This window comes from Triticum dicoccoides, chromosome 1B (assembly GCF_002162155.2).
Source record: "Triticum dicoccoides isolate Atlit2015 ecotype Zavitan chromosome 1B, WEW_v2.0, whole genome shotgun sequence".
In the NCBI taxonomy this organism is placed as follows: Eukaryota; Viridiplantae; Streptophyta; class Magnoliopsida; order Poales; family Poaceae; genus Triticum; species Triticum dicoccoides.
In genome coordinates, this window is record NC_041381.1 from 498,277,673 (window position 1) to 498,287,530 (window position 9,858).

Sequence of the window (9,858 nt, forward strand, 5' to 3'; positions counted from 1 at the left end):
TTGACGGGTTTAAACCACCCAATATTGAATCCTATGTTTGAAGGCCGCGAGGGCCTCCGCATCCGGACAGTCGACGATTTGGTTGTTCTTGGTTAAAAACCGTGTCCAGAATTGTCTGGCCGATTCGTCTGGCTGCTGAATTATGTGGCTTAGGTCATCGGCGTCTGGTGGTCGCACATACGTGCCTTGGAAGTTATCGAGGAATGCGGCTTCCAAGTCTTCCCAACTCCCAATTGACTCTGCTGGCAAGCTGTTAAGCCAATGCCATGCGGGTCCTTTAAGCTTGAGGGGGAGGTATTTGATGGCGTGGAGATCGTCACCGCGGGCCATGTGGATGTGAAGGAGATAGTCTTCGATCCAAACCGCGGGGTCTGTTGTTCCATCGTAGGATTCAATATTGACGGGTTTAAACCCTTCGGCGATTTGATGATCCATTACTTCATCTGTGAAGCATAGTGGGTGTGCGGCGCCTCTGTACTGGGCGATATCACGACGGAGCTCAAGGGAGCTTGGTCTATTTTGTTCGGCCCGGCCGGACTTACTGTGTCCGGCGCGACGGTTGTCGTCACGTACCGTGGGGCACCCACGCGATCCATAGATCGATCTTGATTGTCTTGCCTTATCCTCCAATATATCTCGCAAGTCCGGAGCATTCCCCTATGGCCTTGTGCTTTTCGAGCGATGCCGGGGTACGGGTCTATTGAAGGGCCTAGAGGCCTCTCTATCACGACCACGGGGTGGTCGGTCAGCCGTATTGTCTCCTAGCGATGCGGGTTCATACGCTTCCTCCTCTAAGCGGGGGAGCAGCTTGCGTTTAGGGTAGCTTTTGGAGGGGCATTCGAGCTCATGCTCTTCGGCCGCGAGGACTTCAGTCCATCTGTCGGCTAGTAGATCTTGATCAGCTCTAAGCTGTTGCTGCTTTTTCTTGAGGCTGTTCGCCGTGGCCATAAGCCTGCGTTTAAAACGCTCTTGTTCGACGGGATCCTCAGGCACGACGAATTCATCGTCGTCGAGGCTTGCTTCGTCTCCGGAGGGAGGCATATAATCCTCTACCTCTTCTTCTGCCGCTCTCTCATGAGGGCTGGCGTCTCCATCCTCCTGCGCTGCATCTTGCTAGAGTGGGTTGTCTTCGGCACTGTCCGGTGTATTGTTGTCTCCGGTGTCGGAATCTTCATTCTTGCTATGGCGGGATTTAGAGCGGCGCCGCTGACGTCGGCGCCTGGGCTGTTTCTTGGAGGGGTCATCCTCCTCTGTTCCTTCGCCATTCCCATCCTTTGGGATATCCACCATGTATATGTCATATGATGAGGTGGCTTTCCAGTGCCTGATAGGCACTGGTTCTTGTTCGTCTCCGGCATCGTCGTCCATACCGTCGATGTCTTCGGAGTCGTAGTCTAGCATGTCGGCTAGATCGTCGACAGCGGCTACCAAGTGGGTGATGGGTGGGCTTTGAATTTCTTCGTTGTCCGCATCCCAACCGTCCTGGCCGCAGTCCGGCCAGGGCTCTCCTGACAACGAGAGATACTTTAGCGAAGTCAGGATGTCGCCGAAAGGTGAGTGTTGAAAGATGTCCGCTGCGGTGAACTCCATGATCGGCGCCCAATCGGATTCGATCGGAGGGGGCGCGGGAGGTTCGGAGTCTGGCAAGGAGTCTGGCACCTCGGAGTCACGAGCTTTATGAGGGACAAGGTCAGTGTTCGGCTCTATCGCCATAGAGGTTGCAGCTCCCGAGGCGGTGTCTAGCCATCCGTCCTCGATCTGTGTAGCCGGCTCCGAATCGAAGATCGGAGCGGGTTCGAGTGCGGCCTCCAGGGTACTGTCCAGCTGCAGGGCTAAATCATGCCCGTCGTGACAGTGTGGCACGCTCGGCTGTGGCTCGAATCCATTGAGGATCAAGTCCTCGCGGATGTCAGCCGTGAAGTTCAAACTTCCAAATTTGACCTGACGGCCAAGGGCGTAGCTTTCGATCTGCTCCAGATGGCCAAGCGAATTGTCCCGCAGTGCAAAGCCGCCGAATACGAAGATCTGTCCGGGGAGAAAAGTCTCACCGGACTGCGTCATTGATGATGGTCGAAGAAGCCATCGAGCCTATCGGTGACGACACACAGGAACTCTCAATGAAAGCACCAATGTCGGTGTCAAAACCGGCGGATCTCGGGTAGGGGGTCCCGAACTGTGCATCTAGGCGGATGGTAACAGCAGACGAGGGACACGATGTTTTACCCAGGTTCGGGCCCTCTTGATGGAGGTAAAACCCTATGTCCTGCTTGATTAATATTGATGATGTGTGTTACAAGAGTGGATCTACCACGAGATCAAGGAGGGTAAACCCTAGAAGCTAGCCTATGGTATGATTGTTGTTCGTCGTATGGACTAAAGCCATCTGGTTTATATAGACACCGGAGAGGGCTAGGGTTACACAGAGTCGGTTACAATGGTAGGAAATCTACATATCCGTATCGCCAAGCTTGCCTTCCACGCCAAGGAAAGTCCCATCCGGACACGGGAAGAAGTCTTCAATCTTGTATCTTCATAGTCTTGGAGTCCGGCCGATGATGATAGTTCGGCTATTCGGGCACCCCCTAGTCCGGAACTCCCTCAACGATCTTTGTCAAACCGCCAGCGACCACCGGCCCAGTCCCTGCCTCCGCCGCCCCGCCCTCCCATCGACCTCACACCACCGTCGTGCTTGGCAGCGCCCCTAGGCCATCCCTTTAATCCCGGTCGACCTCCAGATCGGGCGCCAGTAGCTCTAGGCCGCACACGCCCCTAAGATAAACACCAAGGCGCTGCTTCCCCGGTGTAATAGGCGTACTAGCACCTGTTACGTCGGGGAATGCTTCCGTTAATTGGGAATCAACTGGCCAGAAATTGAAATTCAGGGGGCAGCGGACCTCTAGCTAAGGTGAAATAGTATATGAGGAGAAACGTTGTGCATCGCGAGTTACTAGGAACATCTAGTATCAAGAAGAAGCGGTCAACAAGTGTCTTCTGTGGGATGAATACCGTGCAAGCAGAGACGTAAGATTTGCACGAATAAGGGAGGAGGAGTACCTTTTTCGGTTGCCGGTTTGGTCACCTCCACATGTCGCGCCAATCTTCTTCTTTTTACCGGGAAACCGATGTTCTGGAGGGTGCAGGCTTGGACGAACCCATGGCCAAATTGTTGACTGTGTTGCCGTGGCCGTATGTCAGCGGAGGGGAAGCAGATCCGTGGCGGCGAAGGACGGCATAGCAGGAACAACTCCAGTGCGGTGGAGGGTGGCAAAGTTGGAGCAGCAGCAGTGAGGCGTAGGACGACGTGGTTGAACTGGCTCGGGTACGGACGGCTCGGCCTCGGCTTCAACTACTAGCCATGGAGGGCGTTGCGGTTGAGGTTGCGATGGACGACGACGTCGGGGTATCGGCTCCGGCGTGATGGAGGAGGGCGGCGGTTGATGGGTGGGATGGGGTGGCGGACGGAGGACGCCAGGGTTTCACGGCTGGTGGAGAGGTAGTTTTGGCACCCACGGAGTACGAATGGGGAATCAGACGGGTGGGGGAACCATGTTTTGTTCTGGGACGTGCTTGTTTTTGCCTTTTTTGAACAGAAGATGGGACGCTCTTGTTTGAAATTTGGGGAAAGTACAAACTTTGCCCCCCTCTTAAATTTCGGACTTACTGCGGGTCGGGGGTAGGATGGTAATCCCAGGTGTCCCAAATAGTGTGCAGGAGCGATTTCAGCCGCACGCATGTGTGCTTAGGCAACCATTGTGTATGAATGTTTTTCGGAGGCGGTTGCATGGCGTCTAGATGAAGCTACAAACCTACCCCGGTTTAGACCTTTGGACGTAGGGCCGGTAGGTTTCACGGGTCGGAGTTATTAGAAAAGTAATTTCCTTGTACTACCAAACATTGGTCTCACGCGGTTTCGGGCAAGTAGAGGCTCTTTTGGTGCTTCGTTCAAAATTTTGAAACACAAGCATTCACGTTTAGAGTACTCTTGGACTATGAGGATTGACCTAAATAGACAATGTTATATTTGACCTTGTATGTTTGAAAACCCCATTAAATTATCCGCTTTTTTTTAAAATTTTAACACCTGAAAATCCTATAACTACGATTATTTTGGAATGGAGGAGCTAAATTTAAATCTATTTTGTACACGACTACATATGCTATTATGTACAAAATCAGAGCAAAGATTCGTGCCCCCATAATTTATGTATGGTTTACAAATGCCATGATATCAAATTCAAATAATTGAATGGACTTCATGTTGAATTTGATTTTTTAAACCACCTTGAAAGATCGAGGATGTCGCCTAGAGGGGGGGGGGTGAATAGGCGCTTTAAAATAGTTACGGTTAAGGCTTGAACAAATGCGGAATAAACCTAGCGGTTAATTTGTCAAGCACAAAACCTAAAACAACTAGGCTCACCTAAGTGCACCAACAACTTATGCTAAGCAAGATAAGCAACTATGCGATAGCAAGATATATGACAAAGAATAATATGGCTACCACAAAGTAAAGTGCATAAGTAAAGGGCTCGGGTAAGAGATAACCGAGTCACGCGGAGACGACGATGTATCCCGAAGTTCACACCCTTGCAGATGCTAATCTCCGTTTGGAGCGGTGTGGAGGCACAATGCTCCCCAAGAAGCCACTAGGGCCACCGTAATCTCCTCACGCCCTCGCACAATGCAAGATGCCGTGATTCCACTAAGGGACCCTTGAGGGCGGTCACCGAACCCGTACAAATGGCAACCCTTGGGGGCGATCACCGAACCCGTACACTTTGGCAACCCTTGGGGGCGGTCACCGGAAGCCGTCAAATTGCTCGGGGCGATCTCCACAACCTAATTGGAGACCCCGACACTTGCCCGGAGCTTTACACCACAATGATTGAGCTCCGAACACCACCAACCGTCTAGGGCACCAAGGCACCCAAGAGGAACAAGCTCTAGGGTGCCCAAACACCCAAGAGTAATAAGCTTCTCAAACTTCAATTCCACGTATCACTGTGGAGAACTCAAACCGATGCACCAAATGCAATGGCAAGGGCACACGGAGTGCCCAAGTACTTCTCTCCCAAATCCCACTAAAGCAACTAATTCTAGGAAGGAAAATGAGAGGAAGAACGAAAGAAGAACACGAAGAACTCCAAGATCTAGATCCAAGGGGTTCCCCTCACTTAGAGGAGAAAGTGATTGGTGGAAACGTGGATCTAGATCTCCTCCCTCTTTTCCCTCAAGAAATAGCAAGAATCATTGGAGGGATTGAGAGTTAGCAAGATCGAAGAAGGTCAACAATGGGGGAAGAACACCCTTTTATAGGTGGGGAAAAATCCAACCGTTATGCTCACAGCCCGCACAGAGCGGTACTACCGCTCCAAGGAGCGGTACTACCGCTAGGGGCGGTAGTACCCCTTTGAAAAACAACAGCGAGGAGGCAAAAGGCCAGTAGAACCGCTGGGGCGGTACTACCACTCGTCCTCACGGTACTACCGCTCGACCTCACCGTACTACCGCAAATGGTAGCGGTACTACTGCTTGCGAGCGGTACTAAAAAAATACTTCTGTGCCTACTTCCGCTGAGCAAAACACGAGATTTTGGTCCGGAGCGGTACTACCGCTTAGGAGCCGCGGTAGTACAGCTCAGGAGCGGTACTACCGCTCAGGAGCCGCGGTAGTACCGCTCTGGAGCGGTAGTAAAAAATTACATCCGCTCTAGTCGCGGTAGTACCGCTGCAGCCTTTACCAAAACAGCCACAACTTTTGCAAACGGACTCCGAATTAAACGAAACCAAGTTTGTTGGAAAGCTAACGACATGGGCTAACACAATCTTGATAGAAATATCAAGAATAAGCAAATGAGAAAAGTCCCATAAGAAAATGGTGAGAACCCTTCATTGGATAAGACCGGTAAAACCTCCAACACCGAAAACATCATAGAAGACGCATGCGAACTCCGTTTTCGATGAACTCAAGCTTGTCATCAAGATGACCATAAGCTCTAAAACTCACAAAGAGAACCAAACAAGAACCAAGAAACATGATGCAAGGATGCAATGGTTTGAGCTCTCTACTAACGATACGATCAAGCTACCAACTTGAGAGCCCCCCTTGTTAGAACGACAAACGATCCTATAACCCGGTCTCCCAACTACGCCATGAGACCGGTAAAATAGAAAACCTATCAAGGGAAAACCTTTGCCTTGCACATGGTCCACTTGATATAGATGATGACGATCTTGACTCTCTCAAGTTGGACCACCTTTCTTGATTGCGTTGGCTCGATGAAGACTAGATGATTGCTCCCCCATAGTCCACTATGGGTGAGCCACTCTTCGGCACACTTCACAAGTCCATTGAAACCACAATGGATGGCAAGATTCAAGCACTTGATCTCTTCGTGATGCTCCACTTGAACTTGCACATGGCAATCTTGATGACGATCACCACTTGATGCCATCCTTTCCATGGGTTGTATGATATCTTTCTCTTGACGCAAGCCCATGGACACATACCTAACCCCATATAGAACTCTCACATAGACCATGGGTTAGTACACAAAGTGCAATGGACAATGCTTTCCATACCATGGGATCACTTGATCCCTCTCGGTACATCTTCTACGCTTTGTGAGTTGATCAACTTGATTCACTCTTGACTTAGTCTTGATCAACCTTGAATCTTTCCAACTCCCTTCATTTGGATGATGTCTTGAAGGTAAACATGAATGATCACACAATCTTCTTCTTCAAGACATGCTTGCAATAAGCTCAACACTCACATGACCAATCTTTGGATAATTCCTTAATAGCACCTTGGTCAACTCATAAACTCCTTGAAACCAACACATGGACTTAAAGAAAAGCCTATGGACAATTCCTTAAAATATAACTCAAGACAACCATTAGTCCATAGAGATTGTCATCAATTACCAAAACCAAACATGGGGGCACCGCATGTTCTTTCACACCTTAAGTTGAATTCAAATGTATGCTACTTCATAGGTAGCTATTTATAATGTCCATTGTGTAACTTTGGTATGTATAATGTGCTTTACACACACAACATGAACTATACTCACGTTTATATTCGATTGCTAAAGCGATGCATTGTCTCGAGTTCAAAATACTAACTATGTGGATCAATTGTGTCGAATAATAACATAGACATGCTCAAATTCGATAGAATCTAGATGTCTGATGGATCAATGACCGCTCCTTACGCGGATTGCAAATATCATGATCCCATCCTAATATTTGGATACAATTTATATCTTTAATCAATGTGTAGAGCAATCTTCTACGTGTAGTTTCACTCTCCATCGGTGGTCTCTCACACATGCTCACACACTCTCTCCCGAGGTGTCTTTCTCGCACACATGCTCTAGATATAACCCTCCCTCCCTCTCGTAACCATTTACAACTGTTTTCACTAACCTTTATCACAAGCACTCATCCTCTCGCAAACATACACACGCACAATCCTCATCGACCCTTTCTATATACATGGACCTGCCTACGTGTCTCATGTACGCACATTATCTTTACGCCTATCTCTCACGCATTGTCTCACACCTCTCTTCCTAATCGATGAGTATGATTCTAGCAGAAAATTCTGTAGGATGCCCCTTAAAGTTAGGTTGGATGAATAGTAATATCAGCGATAAAGGCGTTACCATAGTCCGAGAACCTAGGGTTACAAATCCTAGCCGGCTTTGTCAGTGGACACAGAGTCCTTCACAATGCTGCTATCTTTGTCTTGTACGACTAGTCATCCATGGGTCTTCCTAAATGCGTCACAGGCCAACCAATGTGGCGCAGGACGGAACCGAACGAAGGGCCTCACCTCGACCCACCGGACCTCACTCAGTGACACACCCTCTGCCCCCCACGTCTCATTATCTTCTCACACCCACACATACCAAAACAAACACCACACACACAGAAAATTTCTCCTGGTGCCTCTATCCCCTCCCCCTTGCATATACACACTCAAGGGAATGGAATCTCTTGTCGTGATGTCATATTCATCTCTCTCTCTAGACCACTCTCATTTCTCGTGCTATCTCTCCCACGCCCCCCATCGGCCCCTCTATCCATGCCTCTCTCGAATACGTAATACACACACATACCTCTCTAGGCCCCGTCAAATGCATCAAGTACACATTCACACATGTTACATCACGTACCCCATTGATCTAAAAAGCCCTGTCTTCACGTTTATTTCGCATACAACATTCCTTTTGAATAAAGTGTGGCCAAAAAATTATTTTAGAGTTTCTACATATATACAAATTACAAAGTTATATGGAGGAGTACGAACGCTAATTTGCATTGCATGGTGCCCACAATGATATTTATTCCGCACTGTGAATTTGTATATTTTTATACTACATACAAAGTTAGTCATAATAAAGAGAAATGAAGGGCATCTCTCTTTCCATCGCATACCCCCCCTGTATGTCCCTTTCACGTATGCACACAAAACTATCTCCAGGTCCTCTAAAAGTTAGCCCCCAGAAAATTCACGCATGTTTCATCTTTCTCTCGCGATATATGCAATGACGATCATTGTATTTGAAGCGAAAGCACGATACGTACATTGGACTTCAGAATCCACTCATTACGGTCACCATTTATGTTTAGTGGTTTTTATACAGTCACGGGCTCACCGTACAACTCTGTATTTGCTCATGACATGACTAGTTGACCAGTTAAATGCTCCACGTGGCACCTCTAGTGTTGCATTACATTATCTCACTACCATCGTGCCCACCTGTCGACTTGTATCTACTCTACATCTACACTCTTATAAAATACATAAAATACACTCTTATAAAAAATAGAGTTGGTGATGATGGTGTGCCTGCCATCCTGCAATATAGGCCGTCTGATTTATATTTGACGGATAGGAAAGAAACTATGGCAATTTTGCAAAAAGGTACCCACACACCTCTCCACATTTGCATATAAGGCCTTCCCTCGTTCATCCTTTTCTCTCACAAGATAAACAAGTCATACAAATGCATCTTGATGTTATGTGCAACGCACGGGCATCTTGCTAGTAAGAATGAAAACAAACGACAAAAACATATTTGGACGGTGGTTCGAAGTCATGACCGCGGGCACGACGGACAAGGTGGCCTCGTATTGGTATGCTGAGCCATCTGTTTTAACACACATGAGCTGGTGTGGTGATTATACACACACGCACGCATGCACACGAACTGCATCCACGCAACACTCACACAAACACATGCACCCACGCACACATGCAACACTCACACGTACATACGCAGCCACGCACGCACGCAACACTCACACGCACACACACACGCATGCATGCACACACCAATACACCACACGACCAACACACACTCTCACACTCAAGTGCTCAACCTACACGTGCATGCGCACACATCAGGCCCTGACAGACACATACACAACCAGGTGATTCCCGTGCACGGGTTGGAGCCTGGTCGCGCCTGCGTAAATTTGTGTTTATCTGACCTTTTCCCTATGCGAACTGACAGGTGGGACCCACAAGGAATGTGGTCAATTTAACTAGTCAACATGGCGCCACGCAGACTATTTGGCCGGTCAACAAAGTGCAATCCGATGCTGAACTGTGAGCAAGTGACCGTATAATCACCGCAAAACATATATAGTGACCGTAATCAGCTTATTCTGAAGTTCGGTGACCGTATTACGCTTTTCTCTCTGTAGACCCTCCAAAACTACATCTCTACACGTTCTCGCATGTTACATCTAACAACTATGCAATACAGCACTACTACACTCTAACAGAATAAATCATATGTGTTTTTAATTTTACTAGATATCATATTGTTACTTAATTATTCAG